The sequence below is a fragment of the Balaenoptera physalus genome (genome assembly GCF_965194825.1).
Source record: "Balaenoptera physalus genome assembly, chromosome: 17".
NCBI lineage: Eukaryota > Metazoa > Chordata > Mammalia > Artiodactyla > Balaenopteridae > Balaenoptera > Balaenoptera physalus.
The window spans coordinates 52,535,807-52,556,664 of NC_138895.1; the positions used below are offsets into that span (position 1 = coordinate 52,535,807).

Consider the following 20,858-nt stretch of genomic DNA (forward strand, 5'->3'; position numbering starts at 1 on the left):
ATATCTTATAAAGGAAACAAAAGATTAAATATATAATTTAAAATACAAAGTAGGCATTTTTTATGAAGTTGTTTTGGGGTCCTCCCAAATTAAGTATGCCTCCCATCTCTCTCCATTAAATTGCATTTTGATTCTTTTACCTATAATGCTTTCAACCTTTCACCAAAGGTGAGATTCTTGATTTGTTCTGGATCCATTTGGGAGGGCTTGCTTGGCTATGCGATGGATAGAGGTATCTTCTTTCATCCACAGCCAAGCCTGTGGAGATAATCAGATGGGAGGTGCTGGGATGTTGTCCTCCTCTGCTTTTTTTTTGGGGGGGGGCTCGCCACTCGGCTTGTGGGATCTTAGTTCCACAGCAGTGAAAGCGCTGAGTCCTAACCACTGGACTGCCAGGGAATTCCCACCCCCCTACCTTTTATTACTTTGCCTAGGGTAGAAATTGTTGGCACATACTAGCAACCAATGACAACCTCATTTCACTTTATTTGGGATTCTAAGAGATCAATTTCTCCTAATTTATTTATGAAGAAATATTTATAATACATATATATTGTATTTATATAATAACATAATATAAATATCAATATATAATATATAATGCATATAATATATTATTCTATATATAATATGTAAATCATATATAATATAAAAATATGTGTATATATCTCAAAAGACCAAGAAAACAGGATTTGTAAACAAAGGAGATTTAGGGAATTTGTAGGTCTTACATGTTTTTCTTCCTCAGTGCAGATATACAGCTTATTCTTTTTTTTGGAAGGGACAACGAAAAATATACTGTAAATAGCAGTATACAATAGTCATGGTCTGCTAATCCCATCTGCTTCTCATGAGAAGAACAAAGATCTGTGAGGCATTTGCCCCCTTCTGTAAGAGGTTTTCCTGAGGGTTTTACATAACCACGTGTTTTGCTTGTTGACTCCTTGGTGGTTCTGGATTGAACAATCTATGCTGATATGTAACACATTGATTAATGCATTTTCCAAACTCATGGCCAGCTATATTTCTATAGATTAGATCTTATAATATAATCTATAAATGTAAATGTAATACTATTTTGTAGTATTTTAAGAGATATTAGTGAAGGACTTGAAAAATTAAGAGACAGTATAATGCTAAAACTTTCTCTTTGGATAGTTCTGGCTATTACTAATGTGAATTTGTTGATACTACTCTGATGCTAATAGTAAATTCTTTGAAGGTAAGGTTTTTTTTTTTTTTTAATTTTATTTATTTATTTATTTGTGGCTGTGTTGGGTCTTCGTTTCTGTGCGAGGGCTTTCTCTAGTTGCGGCAAGTGGGGGCCACTCTTCATCGCGGTGTGCGGGCCTCTCATTATCGCGGCCTCTCTTGTTGCGGAGCACAAGCTCCAGACGCGCAGGCTCAGTGAAGGTAAGGTTTTTATTTTGTAGCCCATAGTGAGCCTAACACAGTAACTTGGATGTACTAGATACTTCATTAATATTTGTTGAACATGTGGATGATTAAGTAAGTATAAATATAAATATGGATAGATGGTCCTGTTGGTTCTGTTTCTTTGGAGAACCCTGACTGATACAGACCCTCATCCTCGGGTCCAATGTGGCATCCATATTTCAAAAGCAGGATGCAGGAAGGCCTGTAGGAAGAGGAGCCAAGGGCAAGCTCCAGGTCTCTCTTGAGAGGTTCCCAGCAGCTGCCACAGGACATTCACTCTTACATTCCATTAGCCAGAGCCTAGCCACACAGGCCACATGAACTATAAACACAGCTGGAAAATGTTGTCTTTATCCTGGGTGGCTACCTGCCAGCTGAATGTTCTAATACCAAGTAAGCAAGGAAAATGGATATTGGGGACAACTAGCAATCCCGTTACAAAACCAAACTTAGGTCCACTTGCCTGCGTGTGGTAAAGCCAATCTACTGACACCGGGTTGTGGTGAAGGATGGTGCAGCGTTTATTGCAGGGCACCAAGCAAGGAGTTCAGGACTGCTAGTGCTCAACAAGCCCAAACTCTCCTATGGGTTCCGAAAGCATTTTTAAAGGACAGGTGAGGGAAGGGGGTTGCAGGGTATGCGATCAGCTTGTGCACAGTTCTCTGATTGGTCACTTGTGAGGTAACCGGGCAGTGTCACAGGGATTAACATTATCAGTCCTTAGGCTCCGAGGCCTGGGGGCTATGTGCTCATGGTCATCAAGTAGTTAGCATCTTCCATTTGGTGGGAGTTTTCTCATCTGTAAAACAACTCAGGAAATGTGCATCATATACTGTTATCTAGGTACTTCAGAGAGGTGCTAAAGCAGAGGGCATGGGGGAGGGGTCTGTCCCAGGAAGGCCCCATGGGGTTCTGCTTAGTTACAAGCCCAGTCTTCAAACTGGCACCTTCAAAGTCATTTCAATTAAAAATTCAATTAATTAAAAGTTTTATTTTCCATGATAATTTAAAAACTTAACTCTCATGTATGATGTCATGCAACTATACAAAATAATTTGCTTAGAGTGGAAAACTACTTGGTGAACACATTTTCACCATTACATTAATTTTCTTCTAATATACAAGAATAAGAACCCTAACCATGCCTTTTATTATAAAACTGTCTTCCCTCCAAGCAATGTTTAAATGAAAATACAAAATATTAAGTTTATTTTTAAAAATACAGTAAAAAAATTTTTCCCCAGAATACAATCCAAAGTCACCAAATTATAACTTTGTCTCATTTGTTTAACACTGAAATTGCTTGAGAAATAAAATGTGTTGCAAACTGAATAGAAAAAAATCAAGTGAATTTCATTTTCCCAAAATTCATGATATTAAAAAGATAGGCACAGGGGTTAGAGGAAAGAGAGGGATAAATAGAGTACAGGATTTTTAGGACAGTGAAACTATTCTGTGTGATATTATAATGGTGGATACTTGTCATTATACATTTGTCAAAACCCATACAATGTACAACACCAAGAGAGGATCCCACTCTAAACTGTGGACTTTGGGTGATAATGATGTGTCAGTGCAGGGTCATCAGTTTGTACCACTCTGTGGGATGTGGATAATGGGGGAGGCTATACATGTGTGGGAGCAGGGGTATAATACGAGAAATTTCTGTACTCTCTATTATGTTGCTGTGAACTTAAAACAACTCTAAGAAAGAATTTCTATTTTTTTAAAAAGTTGTGCATAGTGTCAAGTCAATTTTTGTGAATCAAATAATATTTTTCATTCATTTAACAAATACTTATTGCCCTCCTGCTATGTTCCAATTATGGCAGAAGATACAAGCATCTTTAGGGACTTTTAGAAACACCTGGGAAGTAATCTTTTGGAAGGTAAGATTTCCTGGGGTCAAGCAGGTTGAAGACTCAGGTATTATTATCTAGAAACTGAAGGGACACACTAGTATTTGAAGGTAGGAGAGACCAGGCTCATCTTTTATTTAAAAAAAATTTTTAAATCAAATTTGTTTTTAAAAATGAAATTTTACTTCTATCAAAGTAATTTTTATGAGCTGAATAATAACGAATTCTTGGGTGAGAGGCTAAATTATTGTAACAAAAATAACCATGAATACAAAGGCTCAAGGAAAATAGAAATTTATTTTTCTCTCATTTAACAGTCCAGGAGGGTGTGTAGCTCTGCTCCAAAGGGTCATCCAGGGACCCTTCTACCATGTTACTCCCAAATCCTCTAAGGTAGTTTTCTTTTCTGCGTGGTTGAAACTGGCTCACCACCAGTAAGTCCATGTTCCAGCCTGAAGGAAGAGGAAAAGAAGAGAGGAACACCAAGCAGCTTTCTTTTAAGGACATACATTGGAAGGAGCAACGCCTCTCTTTTCATATCCCGCTGACCGCTTTAGCACAAAGGGGAGCTAGGAAACAGTCTTTAACTGAACAGTCACATGTCCAGCAAAAATTCAAGAGGCTCTATTACCAAAAGAAAAAGGAGAAGAATGAATATTGGGGACAGTTGTAGTCTCTGGCTTAGGTACTGGAGAATTTCCTTGAATGACTGATGATTCTTGGCTATCCATTCCTATTTAAGAGTGAGGCACTAAGGATCTGATTTGAAGATTGATTTGTGCTAGTGAGCAGGTGGGAATTAGGCTTCACTGTTGGTTCATTTGACAGTTAGACAGTTTTTTCCTTGTATGTGTGAAACTCCTAAATGTCAATATTTGTAGGGCTTTTCTCTGGGACTCTTCAGTTTTTCCAGAATATAGTCTTCCAATTCTGCCTAAGGACAGATGTATTAGTTTCCTTAGGGCTCGGGTAACAAACTACCACAAACTGGGTGGCTTAAAACAATGGAAATCTGTTCTCTCACAGTTCTGGAAGTTGAAAGTCAGAAGTCAAGGTGTCATCAGGGCCATGCTCTGAAGGCTCTAGGGAAGACTCCTTCCTTGCTTTGTCTTTAAAATAAACTTTTTTTTGTCCCTATCAAAGTAATTTAAAAAGCTAAATAGTACTGAATAAGTAGGTGAGAGTCTAAACAATTTTCACAAAGATACCCCCAAATACAAGGCTGGTGGATTAGCCATTGTATTTGATGGCTCCCAGCAATCCTTGATTGATGGCTCCTGGCAATCTTTGGAATTCCTTGGTTTGTAGCTATATCACTCCAATCTCTGCCTCCATCTTCACTTGGTCTTCTGTCCACGTGTCCCTGTGTGTTCTCTCCTCCTATAAGGACACCAATCATTGGATTTAGAGCCTACCCTAATCCAGCATGGTGTCTTCTTAACCTAATTACATCTGCAAAGATCCTATTTACAAATAAGTTCACATTCTAAGGTTCTGGGTGTACATTAATTTTGGGAGGACACTTGTCAGTCGACTACAATAGGTATTGGTGCCTATTGTCCTGGAACCAGGGCAGGAGAGGGGGGTCCATTAGATTGGCTTAAGCTCTTCTGTTAGCCCTTTGTCTTCCTACTTTACCCCCAAGCCTGGACAAAAGTCAGAGCCTCTTTGGTTCAGGGTCCTCATATATCTATGGTATCGTGGTGAAAGTGTTTGGGAATATGGTAGGGGTGGAGGATGGGGTGGTGGTGGATACGGAGTCATAAATTACATGGGGTTGAAAAGGGAACCTAGGGAGTCTAATCATTTTCTGTCCAGATTTTTCAACCAATCCTTCTTTCAGCCCCAAACCTTACCTCTGCCATTTGCTGTATCTTGGACCTTCAAGTTGAAGCCTTTTCATGGTTCTAAGGTTAAATCTCCTTCATTCTCTTTAATATCCTCCCTTCTTGAAGCTCCTCCTGCCCCCACCAATTTCACCCCCAGCAAGCACTTAGGTTTTGGCCTAATCCACTCTGCAAAGTCTGTTGCCACTTCTTCTTCCTTCCCCATGGTTAGGCAGATGTTCAAATTATATTAAAAGATACAAGAAGGGTTGAGTATGTGTGGGCTCATGAGAATCACATAAGATATTGTGCTGAAAGCACTAGGCATATAATTGTCATATAGTAAGAATTTGAAAGGTATTACTTGAATCTGAATTTCCTATAAAAGTGGTGTTTGTAGAGCCGTGCTTTCCATATATCTAGATGTTCATATGTTGAATTTGCATCAAGCAGGCTAATATTTTAAAATCTTCATCTTTCATTTAGAAATATTCTCATAAAAAATAAGTTTAAATATGTTTTAAGGAATCTTCAATTTAGAATAATAGGGCCAAATAAATTTAACAATATTAACTTGTTTTTAAAAGAAATGCTTATTTTTGGGGACTTCCCTGGTGGCTCATTGGTTAAGAATCCACCTGCCAATGCAAGGGACACAGGTTCGAGCCCTGGTCCGGGAAGATCCCACATGCTTCGGAGCAACTAAGCCCGTGCACCACAACTACTGAGCCTGCGCTCTAGAGCCTGCGAGCCACAACTACTGAGCCCACGTGCCACAACTACTGAAGCCCACGCACCTAGAGCCCATGTTCTGCAACAAGAGAAGCCACCACAATGAGAAGCTCGCGCACCACAGTGAAGAGTAGCCCCCGCTCACTGCAACTAGAGAGAGCCCACGCAAAGCAACAAAGACCAAATGCAGCCAAAAATAAATAAATAAAATAATTTTTTTTTAAAAAAAGAAAGAAATGCTTTTTAAAAAAATTTTTTTTATTGAGGGGAGAATTTCTTAAATTTATTTATTTATTTATTTTTGGCTGTGTTGGCTCTTCGTTTCTGTGCGAGGGCTTTCTCTAGGTGTGGCGAGCGGGGGCCACTCTTCATCGCAGTGCGCAGGCCTCTCACTGTCGCGGCCTCTCTTGTTGCAGAGCACAGGCTCCAGATGCGCAGGCTCAGTAGTTGTGGCTCACGGGCCTAGTCGCTCCGTGGCATGTGGGATCTTCCCAGACCAGGGCTCGAACCCGTGTCCCCTGCATTGGCAGGCAGATTCTCAACCACGGTGCCACCAGGGAAGCCCCAGAAGCTTATTTTTAATGTGACATTTGATAAATATAACAATTTGGAAAAATATATTGCCTGGAAATTTTCATATGCAAATATAGAATTAAAAAGTTCAGTATATTTAAAATTCTTAAGGAATCAACATATTTATAATTCTAGTTAAAATGGTTATATAGAGTGTGCTAATACTTTGAAGACAATACTACTTTAATTTAAAACTTCTTTTAAAATGAATTAATTAAAATCTGAGCATATACTGTTTAAGAAAAATATATTAATAGCAATTAGTGTAGTCATTTGAAACTTTTTCATCAAATTCTCAGTTTTACTTAAGATACTACATTGGTGTGTTATTAAAGAAAAAAATTACTTCATATAAATTACAAGTCAATTTGGTCTTTAATTAGGAAAACTGGTTATTTGGACACCTCTTTTTCCTCTTTTGTACATAACAATTTAACGTTTTATTCACAGTCTTTCTTTAAAGAAAAGTTTTAGAGCAAATATTTGACTTGGGGAGTATAATTCATCTCATTCCCACTCCTTCCCTCCACTTAGGCCAGATAATACTCTTATTCAGCCATATTATATAAATCTCAAACAAATTTGAGCTATTATGTGTTCATTAATCCTATATATTGGAGCTTCAGGTTTCATATGACAGCAGCAAGGATAGACTAGCAGTTGTGGGGAAATAGCTCTATGCTGGGGCTTGACAACCTTGCCTGTATCCACCTAGGCCACATAGGCAAGACTGAACCTCAGCTGACTTGGCAGAAGGCTTGTGATTCTCCCAGAACAGGGGAGCATGGGAGGCTTGTGAGTTTTTGCTATATGGCCATTTCCTACTCGCTTGAAACTGCTTCCCATCACCTCCTGGGGTCTGATGAGGTCTAAGGCTTTCTGCCTTGCCCCCGCCCTCTACCTAGGGCACAGCCACAGCCTGTAAAACTGCTTAGCTGCAGGGTGGCATTGGCTTCTCAGTAAAAGGGTGTCCCATCATTTGTGTGGTAGTCTTCTGGCCTCTTATGTTTTGGTGTTGCCATGAGCAAGGTCCATGGGGAGCTGGCACCTTTGGATAGTCTTCTTTTTGCTGTCTATGTAAGTCATAAACTGTCTGAATCTAAAAAAAGGCTCATTGTTTTTTTCTGGCCAAATCTATTAGTCAGACCTTACCTTGTGCTTGACAATAATAAAAAAGCTAATAACAAAGTTTGCTAACATATATATAGATACATATATATGTATATATACCATAAATATGTCAGGAAAAGATGGATTATTTAATAAATCATTTTGGGACAACTGGCTGTTTAGGAAAAAAATGTATCTCTATTTCTTACAGTACCCTCTTCCCCAATTCAGACAGATAAAATAGTTAATCAAAAAAAAAAGGGGGTGCTTCCCTGGTGGCGCAGTGGTTAAGAATCCGCCTGCCAATTCAGGGGACATGGGTTCAAGCCCTGGTCTGGGAAGATCCCACATGCCGTGGAGCAACTAAGCCCGTGCGCCACAACTACTCAGCCTGTGCTCTAGAGTCCATGAACCACAACTACTGAGCCCGCGTGCCACAGCTACTGAAGCCCACGTGCCTAGAGCCTGTGCTCCGCAACAAGAGAAGCCACCGTAATGAGAAGCCCGTGCACCGCAAGGAAGAGTAGCCCCTGCTCACCACAACTAGAGAAAGCCCATGCAGCAATGAAGACCCAACGCAGCCAAAAATAAATAAATGAAATAAATTTATTGAAAGAAAAAAAGAAATGAAACCACGATAATGCCAATGAGAAAATGGATACATTTTTGAAAATACTTTTAGAAATGAGAGGGCCTTTAGTATGGTACAAAGTACAGACTACATAGCAAAAGAATGATAATAAAGTTGACAACATAAAACATTGAAACAGCAATATGAGAAAAATGCACCATAAAACTATTCAAAAGAAAAAAGGCAAACTGGAAAATATATTCTCAACACATAAGACAGCAAAAGACCAATTTCCCTCATGTGCAATTAAGTTTAGAAATCAGTAAGAAAAAGACAAAAAAGGAGAAGCAAAGACATTTTGCAGTAACTCTCCACAAATGGCCAATAAACGTTTGTCATTCATAATAAAAGAAATAAGTATTGGGCTTCCCTGGTGGCGCAGTGGTTGAGAATCTGCCTGCCAGTGCGGGACACGGGTTTGAGCCCTGGTCTGGGAAGATCCCACATGCCGCAGAGCAACTGGGCCCGTGAGCCACAATTACTGAGCCTGCGCATCTGGAGCCTGTGCTCCGCAACAAGAGAGGCCGCGATGGTGAGAGGCCCGCACACCGCGATGAGGAGTGGCCCCTGCTTGCCACAACTAGAGAAAAGCCCTCGCACAGAAACGAAGACCCAACACAGCCATAAAAAAAAAAAAAAAAAAAGTAAGTATTAAAATAGCAGGAAGGTATTATTTTTCATCTATTAGACTGACAAAGATTAAAGAGAGTTGTAGTACCCAGTGCTGCTGAGGGTGTAGGGAAACAAGCACTCCTGCACAGTTGGTGGGAGAATAAGTTTGTGCAACCTTTGTTAGAAGACAGCATTGGCAGTTATTTAAAAATGTAACAGGGAATTCCCTGGCCATCCAGTGGTTAGGACTTGGCGCTTTCACTTCCCGGGGCCTGGGTTTGATCCCTGGTCAGGGAACTGAGATCCTGCAAGCTGAGAGGTGCAGCCAAAAAAAAAAAAAAAGTAACATATATCTACCATTTGACCTAGGAATTTCTCTTCTATATACCCTTGCATGAGTACACAAAAATGTACAAAAAAATGTTAATTGTAGCTTTGTTTGTAATAGCAAGAAAACTGGAAATAACTTTAATGCTCATCAATAGAGGATTGGTTCAATAAATTATGGAGCTCTGCTATAAATGGAAAACTATGCAAAATATTAAGGATGATGGAATCATACAGTACTAATATGGAAAGGGTTCCAAGATATATTTTTAATTAAAAATGCAAATTGGTAGAACAGTATGTAAATTATGATCTCATTTGCCTTAAGTACATATTGTATATGCATAGACATATTCTGAATGATTTTGGCAGAATCCGTTAATACTGGCTACCTCTGTAGAGTGGAACTGGGGATAGTGTGACTGGGGATAAAGAGGAAAACTTTTGAATTTTCTTTTGCCATGAGTATAGTTTATTTTTAAGAAGCTACTTAATATAAATAGTAAAAACTTACACCACGCCAATACTGTATACAGTTCTAAATTTGTACAAATTCCTAAAAATTTTTCCTAAATCATAATCTTCAAATTTAAATTTCAGTTTTTCTGTGAGTCAAAGCATTAAGAATAAACAAAGGCCCAACTCATTTTATACAACACTGGAGAAAAAAGGAGTTAAAAACATGGCCCCAAGTAGCTTATAATCTTCCTAGTAAAGCTTTAAAGAAAGAAATATTTCTTACTTGCACTAACTCTAAGGAGAGAATGATTTCAGAAATAGGATGCATCTGTGTTGTTACAGCCAGAGTAACTGAAAAAGGTCTCTCTCTGGCAGTGGGATTTGAACTGAACTTTGAAAATGAGACAATTTAGTGAACAGAGCAGCAGCAAGGTCATTTCAGCAATACACTGGCACTTGCACAGTCAGTAAAGCAAGAACGGGCTTGACATTGTGGGGGAAGTGCTTAGATAGATGTCCCTGTCTGAAATGAGTATATGTTTTAGGCGGTATTGGGAAGTAAAATTTATACAAGGAGGGTGAATTAGGTTGGTGGAGGGCTCTTATTTCTCAGAAAGAGAAGCTTGGCCTTGATACTCTAGGCAATGTAGATTCTTGAGAGGATGAATGGTGACATGATGAAAATAATTATTAGGAATATTAATCTGCTGGCCTTAACACAAGACAGATTGAAGTCTGGTGAAGTGGCAGTTGAGAAGGAAAGAAAAAAGTAAGAGTAGAGAAAATGGTCAAAGTAGAAAGAATTTAGTGACAGTACAGATATAGGGGACTCAGTGGAGGAGTCAAAGGCAGTTCTCATTTCTCCTAGTCTACAAGCCTAGAAAAATTGATTAAAATGCTCTAGGCTCTAGACACTGTTAATTGGTTTATTGAAGCTAATGAGGACCATATTTCTCCATCCTTTATGTACCTCCTGGGTATAATTTCTTCCCTTCAAACTCAGGAATATATATAGATAAAGATTTTTTTCCCCAGCCATTTATTCTACCATTTTTTTCTCAGTTATATTTGTAAAGACCCAACCCACAATTCCCCCTGATTTCAATGCTATTTCTCTTTTATTTTAACTCCTCTAAACTTTCCTCTAACTGAATTTTATATCTTCTTTTACTATCTCTCAATATTATTTCAACTCTATTAAATCTCATACTCCCAATTATTACTACATATTTGAAGCCATTAGGGACTTATCTCTGTACCAGCCTAGCACAGCATCAGGTGCAGTAGAAGGTAATCATCAGGCACCATGGGGCTCTATAATTAAATTGATGGTGATGGTACTAGCCAAAGATGTCCCCATGTCTTTAGTCTTGTTTTGCTGAGATTTTCCTCACTATTTTTGCTACCTCCTTCTCTTAGGGAAATTACATGAGTTAAGAGTGCTTAACTCATGCTTAAGAATGATCTTATAAACTTTGTAAAAATATGATGTGTCACGATGCTGTGTCACAACCCTTTTCTTATAAAAGCTAAAACACAAAACCTTCTGAAGTTCTTTCAGTGAAAATTCTGGAAGGAAAATCTCTAGGAGGAGAAGCCAAGCAAATGACCCTAATTATTTCACCTCCATTTTCATCTTCCCTTGGGAAGATTTGTGCTGTCCCAATTTGAATTATGCTGGGTACCAAACTCTGGTCCAAATGTGAACAATATTTCCTTCCTTAGTTCTCCTTAGGACAGAATAAATAAGTGGTCATTTTGAAAACTTCACTAAATATTAAGATAGAACAAAAAATTAAAGGAAATAGCAAAAAAAAAAACCCCACCTCAAGCATAAAAGATGTGTTTTTTGTTTTTCGTTTTTTTAAAAAATTTATTTATTTATGGCTGTGTTGGGTCTTCGTTTCTGTGAGAGGGCTTTCTCTAGTTGTGGCAAGCGGGGGCCACTCTTCATCGCGGTGCGCGGGCCTCTCACCATCGCGGCCTCTCTTGTTGCGGAGCACAGGCTCCAGACGCGCAGGCTCAGTAGTTGTGGCTCACGGGCCTAGTTGCTCCGCGGCATGTGGGTTCCTCCCAGACCAGGGCTCGAACCCGTGTCCCCTGCACTGGCAGGCAGACTCTCAACCACTGCGCCACCAGGGAAGCCCAAAAGATGTGTTTTTTGTTTTTTTTTATATATATAAAAAGATGTGTTTTTGATTATGAAATAATTATAGCCATACAGAAATCTTAAAGGATTAGATCAATTTTGCAAGCACGGTTTTCTTGCCTTTCATTTCCCTACCTCTATATGACAAGGCATCTCAGTACCATCACAAGCGAGGTGTTTTCATCACATACTGACTCCTTCTTGGACTAAGGTTTAGGAGACTGGCTTAAATGTCTCAGATTAATTGGGGTCTTCTTACGCAGTTCAGGTTTCTAGCCTGAGGTATATACCTTATCCATAGTGGATTATCGGAATTATTGGAATTCACACAATATCTAAACCTTTCTGGCTGAGGTTAACAGATCTGCCAACTTCTTGAGCATTCTGTGAGGAAGTGATCTAAAGCGTCATCATCATCGTCATCATCATCATCATCATCATCATCACAAAGTGACTTTAATCATATCACTATAACACATACACAGTAACAAAAGAATAGTCCTTCCATAGAAACACATGGGAATGAAGAAGGAAAAAATATCAGCAATCCTGTAGCAGAAAATTATGACCTCCTACACTCAGCATTAAAAACGAGTTTAATCATTTTTCTTCTTTTTCTAAAAAAGTAAAATTAAATTAAAAGGTAAATTAAAACTAAAACGAAGGTGATCTAGGATTTGAAAATGTGAAGTGATGTTTTATCACTAACCAGATATTTAATTTTTTTCAATAATTAGGTTAACAATAAAGGCTAAAAGCAAAAGGAAAAAAAAAACACCTCTGCATTTTAAATGAGGAAAATCACATTCCTATGCTTAGATGTTTTTCTTTCAAGTGTCAGAATTTTAGAGTCAAAATATTTCCTATCAATTGCTGGTTTATTAGCAGGGCTTATTGATTTTTAATTAGATTTAATAAATATTCAGTGGTATAGAAAGCACTATGCTAGAGAATAAGTGAATAATAAGAATAAGGCATTTCACATACCTTCAGGAGTTCAAAATCCAGTGGGGAAGACAGAACAATTATTGGAACCATTACCTAAACATGAATTTTTTAAGGTTTGAGAAAGAGAAACTGCAGTAGTTATTTGCATACTTATTGTTTATTGAAACTGTTTTTAGAAATGAGTTGTTTTTTCATAACATGTTAATAATTCTCACCTCTATATTTTGCTATGTTGTTCTGGTGAATTTGACTTTATATAAAGAGCCTTCATTTGATTTAGCATTATTAGGAGAATATTTAATAGAGAGAAGGAAAGCATCAAGTGAGTGCTAATGATCTCAATTTATAAATAAAAGGTTGCCTCACAATTAGACAGCTGGATTTGCTTTCTTCTTTTGAAATGCAATGATTCAAGGAGAATTTTTCTAAATATTTCAGATCAGTCATATTTAAATTAAAAATGTAAATTAAAAGTTAAAATGCCAGCCAGCTGCAAATCTACAAGCAACAGTTGTACTGTGAAGCCTTTATTATTAGAGACATTAGATACACAAATTTCAAGTCACAACATTTCAATATAACATACTGTGTGGTTTCCATTAATAAAATATTTTGTATAGAAATAGCAAAATATTTTTATACAAAGCAGTGGGTCTGTCATCACTTCCATTTGCAAAAGATGAAGACTGTCAATAATTAGTCCTGTTTGCAAGAGCATCTTGGGTTCTAATGGTTAGGGGAGCAATAAAGAGGTCAAGGGAGCAGTTATGAAGTAAATGAACAGAATATGTTTTCCCTGATACCACGTGAGGAGAAACACTTTGCGAGATCCAAAGGAAATAAGAAACTTAAATTGAGATTATCAAGGCTAAGAAAGCCACTTGTGGAGGCGTAAATATAATCATCAAACAGAGCTATTAGAAAATCATATTGGCCTCAAATCTGAAAGTAGAAATGGGATTCCTATCACTCCCCTAATCCTATTTTGGGGAGTGAAACTTCCTGAGTTATTTTACCCAGTGATCCATTACCTAGGTTGTTCCTCTCCCCCAGAACTGTTCTAAGAGCTGTGATACTCTTTTCTACCCACCCCACTTCTTTCAACCACCTAGTTCCACTATCCAAATACATAGCACTGAATCCACCATTCAACTATTTTATCCTTCAGGGAGTGCCCTCTATATGTGCTTAGTGCTGAGTAGGAATATAATGTCCCTGACTTCAGGAATTTATAATCTACTGAGAGAGGCAAGACATATACATAGTATAAAGCAAGTCAAAGCAGTGTTTATAGAAACTAACATCGTCAAAGAGATAGTCTTTAAATGGGCCTTAGGGAGGGTGGAGTGGACATTCTTGGCTCCATAACCAATATTCATTATTTGCTTCCTCACTGTTAAGAGCATTCAGGCTTTAGCTTGGATAATATCTTCTACCATAAGCTCAAGTATTTGTAGGGAACCTGATCCCACCTCAAGTTTCAGGGGGATTTGTGGTTGGTTTAATTTAATCACTGGCACATTCCATTTCCCCTGGTCACATCATTGTTTGGTTGGGGCTGAGGGTGGGGGATGGGAAGAGGAGACTATGACCCAATCAAGGTGAATTTCAGGACTCTTATTTGGAATACTGGGAAGAATTTCTCTCTTCCTCAAACAACAGGGTGTATGAATATGAAGCCTGGAACAACTAGAGCCATTTTTTTCCAGGTAGTAAGTCAACCAGAGGGTCAAGGAAATATACAGACAGGGGCACTGCCAAGAGAACTGCAGAGAAACAGAGGTGGAGCCACTGGATCCAGCCAATCTAAAACCTGCCTTGGGACTTCCCTGGTGGTCCAGTGGTTAAGGCTCCGCGATCCCAATGCGGGGGGCCTGGGTTTGGTCCCTGGTCAGGGAACTAGATCCTGCATGCTGCAACTAAAGATCCCGCATGCTGTAGCATGCTGCAATGAAGATCCTGCGTGCTGCAACTAAGACCCAGCACAGCCAAATAAATAAATAAATAAATAAATATTAAAAAAATAAAATAAAACCTGCCTTGCCACCAGGCCAAACATTTCCTTATTGTTTAACCTAGTTTAAGGTTTTTGTTTGTCTGTTTGTTTTACATGTAGCTGAAAGCCTTTTGATTTCAAATAAGCAGACAAAAGAGGCTGCCGTGTTCCAGGCATAAGTGGCATTGAAGAGATGCAAATAAGTCAGAAAGCCCTTGAAGATAAACAGTAGACCAACATGTTTGGGAGGGAGGGTCTATAGAATGTAACAGTAAAGACAAGTGTAAAAAAAGTGGTTCAGAGGTAGATGCAGAAAAAATTGAAACTCTGGCTACAGATTTTGGACTTGTTTTGTAGGCAGGATCAGTTGTTGGATTTTGATTGGGTAATGTAAGAATAATAAACATTTATTGAGCACTTAACAGTGTGCCAGGCATATACATGTATTACCTCATTTAATTTTGAGCTCTTTAATGAGGTGCTATCTCTTTCCCTGTTCAACAGATGAGGAACATGCTTTGTAACATGGTTGATAAGTGGCAGAGCTGAGGTTAGAATCCTTGCATTCTGACCTTAGAGCTGGCACTCTGAACTGTTGCTTTAGTCTGCCTCCTACATGTCATAGTAAAAGGGGTGTTTTTAAAGGTTGATCTGATAGCAGTGTACTGAATGATTTGGAGGGGAAAAGTAGAAGAGACTGAAGCAAGGGGAAATAGTTCTGGCACAAAATTTTAGAACTGAAGAGAACATAGTGACAACCTTGTCCTGTCCATTTTATCTTTTTAATTTTTGGCTGTGCCACACACATGCCATGCAGGATCTTATTTCCTGGACCAGGGATGGAACCTGCGCCCCCTGCATTGGAAGAGCAGAGTCTTAACCACTGGACCGCCAGGGAAGTCCTAGCCCTATTCATTTTATGGAGGAGTTTGGGGCTCAAAGATTGTGATACCTAAAATGACATAACTAATTGGTGGTATACGGAGTCCAAGTCCAGTGATCTTTCTCCGACTAAGATATTGCAATTATTTGAGTGGGATGTGATAATAACCTAGGTTAGAGTGGTGGCAATGAGAATAGTTTATGGGATATCTCTGAGATATGATAAAGAAATAATTGATAGTATGCAGGGGCTGATTACATATAAGAAAAAACATAAGGAGTAATCACAGATGTTTTCGACATTCCTGCCACAGAAGATTTGGGGCTGGGGGGTGGGAGTGGGAATAATGATTCCAATGACAGAAAAATAGAAGTTGGAAAAGGAACTTTTTGTTGTTGCTGGGGAAGGGATAGTGGATAAATTCTGTTTTAGGCATATTAAGATTGAGGTGGTAGTGGAGCCCTCAAGTATAAATACTTCATAGACAGCTGAGAATGAAGAAGTGAAATGAGATACAGTTTTAGATATTAGTTTCATTGAGGTAGACGTTGAAACCATAATTTTGTCATTAAACATCAAGTAAGAGTAAAACACAGTGTGGGCATTATTATTACTATTACTATTTTTTTAAATCTCCTGCATCCACCGGGGGTCCTTTTAGTTACTTGAAAAAACATTAGGGGAATAAACTTTCAGTTATTTTGAAAAAACTTTTGAAATGTTTCTACTGGATTTGAATAAAAATCTTCCAGTCAACAGTGGAGAAAGGTAAGCAATAACTTGCTTAAGGTTGTACCTTATCATGGTCATCAATTCAATACATATTTGTATATTAGAAACTCTATTTATAAGGTAATTAATTCCTATGTGTGTATATTTTAACAGTAGGGTGGCCAAAGTCCTTCCACTTTAGTTTTGGTATCGCTTGCCTTTTATGAAAGATTCTCGTCTATAGTTTTAGAGTAAAATCTGAATATATCCCAATTATCCTTATACCATCAATTCTTTTTGAACCTATTTCCCCCACTTTTTGTGGCTGCAGTAAAAAGTAAAATTTACCTTCATGCCACCATTTTCTTCCTTACGCTTTCTCTAATGTGATTTTTATCTGTGAATCTGAAACATCATTTGCTCATTTTCACATTTCACAGTGTTTTTTCTTATCAAGAAAAAATGGCTTGGAATGTAAGAATTTAAAAAAATAAGTTGATATAAATGAGAACTAAAAAATTGTCTTCTTTTTCTGCTGACACTAAATATTATGGTTATTTCCCCAACATCTATTTCAGTCTTCCCCTTTTATGTGGCAACCATGTGGTTTGGGTAGGCCAAGCCTCTTGCTACGATGATGGATTCAGGTTAATCACACCTATGTCATCAGAGCATGGACTGCCCTGGCCCCAGGGATGAATAAGTGCTCTAATCAGTGCACAGTTTAGAACTTCTGTTGAATGGATATGGGAGCAGACTAGCTTAGGTATGAAGAGGCCCTGATTATTTTTGTCAGCCATATTATGTCAGTGAAAGTAATCATTGTTAAAATAAAGTCAACACCATGTACAGATTTAGAATGAAACTGAATCCTTGATAAAACATAGCTAGACTGCTAGACCAATCAATTCTGAAACCTTACCCACTTCTGGATTTTCTAGTTAAATGAGCCAATAACTTTCCTTATTTGTCAGTTTGTGTCGAATTTTTCTGTGTACATCACTGAAAGCATCCCATGAGGTAAAGCATTCTTTCTCTATTGGTAAGCTTACTGTTGTGATGGGGAAAAGTCCTGGAATAGACTCTTTCTTTAAACCTCTATACTCAGTTTTTTATTCTTGACTAAACTGCTCATGACAATTGCACAAGGCTTTAAAATTGAACCTTATTTACTTATTGCTTACATATGGGGAATAATGTATCTTTTATCAGTCTCACAGACTTACTTAAAAATGAGCTCATTTTCTCAAGGGTGTTATGGTCTTGAGACATCTTCTGGGATTTTCAAACCTTGGTGTTGTTTCTCAAAAGAAAACAATGTTGTTGAGTCTGCCAAGATCTCCTCACCTTCAATACGGTTTTCAAGCATCCCCATTTTGGGCTTCCCTGGTGGCGCAGTGGTTGAGAGTCTGCCTGCCAATGCAGGGCACACGGGTTCGAGCCCTGCTCTGGGAGGATCCCACATGCCACAGAGCAACTGGGCCCGTGAGCCACAACTAAAAAGAAAAAAAAATTCCCGTTTCTTTCTTTTTTTTTTTAATGTCTTTTCAGGTCTTCTGCCCATTTTTATTTTTATTTAATTTGAATTTCTTTTTTAAAAAATTAATTAATTAATTAATATTTTATTTTTGGCTGCATTGGGTCGTTGCTGCACGCAGTCTTTCTCTAGTTGTGGTGAGCAGGGGCTACTCTGTTGTGGTGTGCCGGCTTCTCATTGTGGTGGCTTCTCTTCTCTAGGCGTGTGGGCTTCAGTAGTTGTGGCAGATGGGCTCAGTAGTTGTGGCTTGCGGGCTCTAGAGCGCAGGCTCAGTAGTTATGGCACAGGGGCTTTGTTGCTCTGCGGCATGTGGGATCTTCCCGGACCAGGGATCAAACCCGTGTCCCTTGTATTGGCAGGCGGATTCTTAACCATACTAGGGAAGTCCTGTTCCCGTTTCTTAATTCATTGTCACACTTAAAAACAAATACTAAACTATCTTACAAATAAACAAAGAATAAAGATAACGGAATGTTTTTCCTACTGTTGACTCCTTGCAATACAGATGCCTAGATGAGCCTCTATTAGTGCTGTCCAATAGAAATTTCTTCTGAGATGAAAATGTTCTATATTGATGCTGTGCATTAGCCACATACAGTTATTGAGCACTTGAAATGTGACTAGTAACTGAAGAATTGAATTTTTAAAAAATTTTTATTAGCTTCAGGTGTACAGCAAAGTGATTCCGTTTTATATATATATAGATATACAGATAGATATAGATATATATAGATATTCTTTTTTTGATTCTTTTTCATTATAGGTTATTACAGGATATTGAGTATAGTTCCCTGTGCTATAGTACGTCCTTGTTGGTTATCTATTTTATATATAGTAGTGTGTATATTTTAATCCTAAACTCCTAATTTATCCCTTCCCCCCTTTCCCCTCTGGTAGCCATACGTTTGTTTTCCATGTCAGTAAGTCTATTTCTGTTTTATAAATAAGTTAATTTGTATTTTTTTTTTTAGATTCCACGTGTAAGCAGATATGATATTTGTCTTTCTTTGTCTGACTTACTTCACTTAGTATGATAATCTCTAGGTCCATCCATGTTGCTGCAAATGGCATTATTTCATTCTTTTTTTAATGGCCAAATAATATTCCATTGTGTATATATACCACATATTCTTTATCCATTCATCTGTTGATGGACGTTTAGGTTGCTTCCATGTCTTGGCTGTTGTAAACAGTGCTGCTATGAACATTGGGGTGCATGTGTCTTTTCGAATTTTAGTTTTCTCCAGATATATGCCCAGGAGTGGGATCGCTGGATCATATGAAGAACTGATTTTTCTTTTTTTTTGGTTGTGCCATGTGGCATGCAGGATCTTAGTTCCCCGACCAGGGATTGAACCCATGCCCTCTGCATTGGGAGCATGGAGTCTTAACCACTGGACTGCCAGGGAAGTCCCCAAGAATTGAATTTTTAATGTTACTTAATTTTAAGTAATTTAATAATAAATTAATATAAATTTAAATTTACTAGCCACCTGTGGCTAGTGTGGCTATGGCTAGTGGCTACCATATCAGACAACACAGCTCTAGATCAACCTTAGACTATTACAGAGTTAAATAGAAAAAATGGCAAAAGATTGTTGTAGCCAAACAAGTGTACTTCTTCTGGCTGCGCTGCATGGCTTGTGGGATCTTAGTTCTCTGACCAGGGATCAAACCCATGCCCCCTGCAATGAAAGCACAGAGTCCTAACCACTGGACCGCCAGGGAATTCCCAAAACAAGTGTACTTTTAGTCTTTTCTTATCTTTGGGATGAAGTTCAACATTGATTTAATGAGATTTTATTCGTTTAAATCAAATTAAGTGATAGGAATTCCCTGGCGGTCCAGTGGTTAGGACTTGGTGCTTTCACTGCCATGGGCTCCAGTTTGATCCCTGGTTGGGAAACTAAGATCCCGTAAGCCATGCAGTGCAGCAAAACAAAACAAAACAAACACAAAAACAAAAAAAACCCCAAACACCAAATTAAGTGAGTTTACTGGATTCCTTTGTGGACTCTTCTCTCTCCCTCACCTGTCCCAGCTGATTGGTCACTAAGTCCTATTCTTCCTACATCTTCAGAATATCTTAAAGATATCACCTCCTTTCCATCTGCATTGCCACTGTTCAGGCCCTATCTGACTTTTGTTATTTTAACAGCTTCTCAATTTGTCTTTTTACTACCATGCTTGTTTCTCTCCATTTCACTTCCTACCTTCTTATAGAGTTACCTTTCCTAAAAACAATCTCACCATATCACTTCCATTCTTTAGAATACACTTCACACTCGAAATGTGGTCCATGGGTCAGCAGTATAGGAGGCATTGCCTGGCTCTCATTGGAAATGCAGAATCTCAGTCTCCACCCAAACTAACTGAATCAGAATCTGTATTTTAATGAAATATATAATGGTGATTTTTATGCACATTCAAGTTTGAGAAGCACTGTTAATAGGATGAAGTCCAAACTCTTTAACATATCATAGAGGTTCTGGTCTAGCTCAGTTTCTGGCATCATCTCTGGCAACTGCCCCTTTCCAATCTCTTAAAACCCATAATCAATGTTGTACAAAATAATTTATAATTCTGAGTATGCACCTTTGTTCTGCTGCCTAAAAACCTTTTTGTCACCCTGATCTTCAATACCCATTTGAAGTTTTTCTTTCTATGGTTTCTCATAAGAGTTAGGAGTATCTTCTTTGTACTCTACAGAATTTTATAGATACCTCTCTTACAGCATGTATCAAATGGATTCTAAGTACTTGTGTGTCTCTCATACTACACTGTGAACTTTTTGAGGTAGACATTATTTTTCATATAGTCATGCTGTTCTCAATAGTTCCCGATCCATGCTTGCTGTTTGAATGATGTGTTTCAAAAGAGAGTATTAGATAACGGCAGTATTTCATACAATGGCTACATTCTGAAGGTAGAAAGAATCCTTGTAGAGGATTTTTATTTTACAAGAGGAAAACTGAAGCCCCCAAAGTTGAATGACTTCAAGTTATTGGCATGGTGACATTCTTCTTTGCATATACTAGGCACCCCACAAAGTATTCAGCCAATAAATA

The 20,858-nt window shown here is 38.3% G+C and overlaps 1 long non-coding RNA gene across 2 annotated transcripts in view; it reads right to left on the reverse strand.

Annotated features, from left to right (window-relative positions):
- LOC309647221 overlaps positions 1-20,858 on the reverse strand; it is a 46,781-nt gene that overhangs the window by 16,885 nt on the left and 9,038 nt on the right. The window contains exon 1 of one of the 2 annotated variants that reach the window (XR_014255860.1): positions 141-1,230. The exons of the other annotated variant lie outside the window; for it this stretch is intronic. This is a non-coding gene — a long non-coding RNA (uncharacterized lncRNA). Of the gene's footprint in view, positions 1-140; positions 1,231-20,858 lie in introns of those variants that run through there. 2 annotated transcript variants of the gene reach the window in all.